The sequence below is a fragment of the Bidens hawaiensis genome, unplaced genomic scaffold (assembly GCF_021521415.1).
Source record: "Bidens hawaiensis isolate Kalapana, Puna unplaced genomic scaffold, B.hawaiensis_p1.1 tig00015548_1, whole genome shotgun sequence".
NCBI lineage: Eukaryota > Viridiplantae > Streptophyta > Magnoliopsida > Asterales > Asteraceae > Bidens > Bidens hawaiensis.
Genome location: NW_027492390.1, coordinates 171,760 through 173,212, shown reverse-complemented (window position 1 = coordinate 173,212; position 1,453 = coordinate 171,760).

The window sequence follows — 1,453 nt, the reverse complement described above, 5'->3', positions numbered from 1 at the left end:
AGAGTTACAAAACAAGCATTGTATCATCCGTTAAACCAAAAAAGATTTACAAAACACTTAGTGGGAATGTATCACACCCCAAACTACGACGGAATATGCCGGGGCGCGACATAATTGTATCATAGCTCAAAAGACACTAAAATAAATCCATGTGTCAATATCTAAATTATTAAATTCATATTATTCAAGTACGCAAAATCACAAACATTGTCTCATAGAAATAAACATAACAATTTAATAAAAATAAATGAATAGTATTTAATTCATCATGTATCCTAAGGTCCAACTACTCTTTAATCCCTTGTTTCTTCATCCAATATAGCTACCTACGCCATGCGGGAAAATACATAGTTTGTCAACATAAAGTTGAGCAAGTAATCACGGTTTTTGAATACATATAATATAAAAATGACAATTTCTTGCGATAATATGAAATACTACAACTAGCATAACAATAACATAACAATAATATAAAAGTTTTCTTTTCACTCGAATCCCATAGATGACGAGCTACTCCGACGGCGTATGATCATACTAATGAGGATGAGGATGAGGATGAGATACCAACCACCAAAACATAAAAATAAACACATAGTCACATTTGCACGTATAACTAATTGAGCAATATCATATAACGCAAATAGTGGAATTGTAGTGAAAAATTGATTTAACACATAACGCCCCAAAAATGTAAAACGGTAAAAGGGGGGATGTGAGTTACTTACCTTTAGTGAATGGATTAGTGAGGATGTGATAACAATAAAAAGTGAGGATGAACACGTTCAAGCCTTCGAGATACGTCAACAAGGATGCCCTAATTGTTTAGCGATCGTACCAATAACGATGTGAGATTCGATTAGTCATTATTGCGATTTAATCGGTATGATAAATGGGAGTCGTTTAGGGTTTAGATGCCTATTTATTGTTATTATACTTAAGATTATTATTATTATTATTATTATTATTATTATTATTATTATTATTATATTTATTATTATTATTATTATTGTTGTTGTTGTTGTTAGTGTAAATATTACTATTTGGTAAATAATATAATATATTTTATCAATATTTATAATTTTTAAGTAAATAGAATTTACTAATAATTAAACAATATATAAGTGTTTAATGAAATCTTAATTATAAAAATATTCGGATGTACATAAACCATGGGAGAATTTATTCGGTTATTTAAACTAGATCGGTGTGGAAAAGTATAAATGAATGAATAAATAAATAAAATAATATTTGTTTTATGTGTATGTAAGTGTATATATATATATAAATATTATATAATATATATATATGTTTGAGTGTATATATGTATACATACTAAGAGATAGGAACTATATGACGCGAAAGTCATGGCCAAAATAATACTTCCGAGGTTCGGTTTCGTTAAAACAATGTTTCTTCAATATTTATATTGCAAATAAAAAGGCTAAAAAAATAA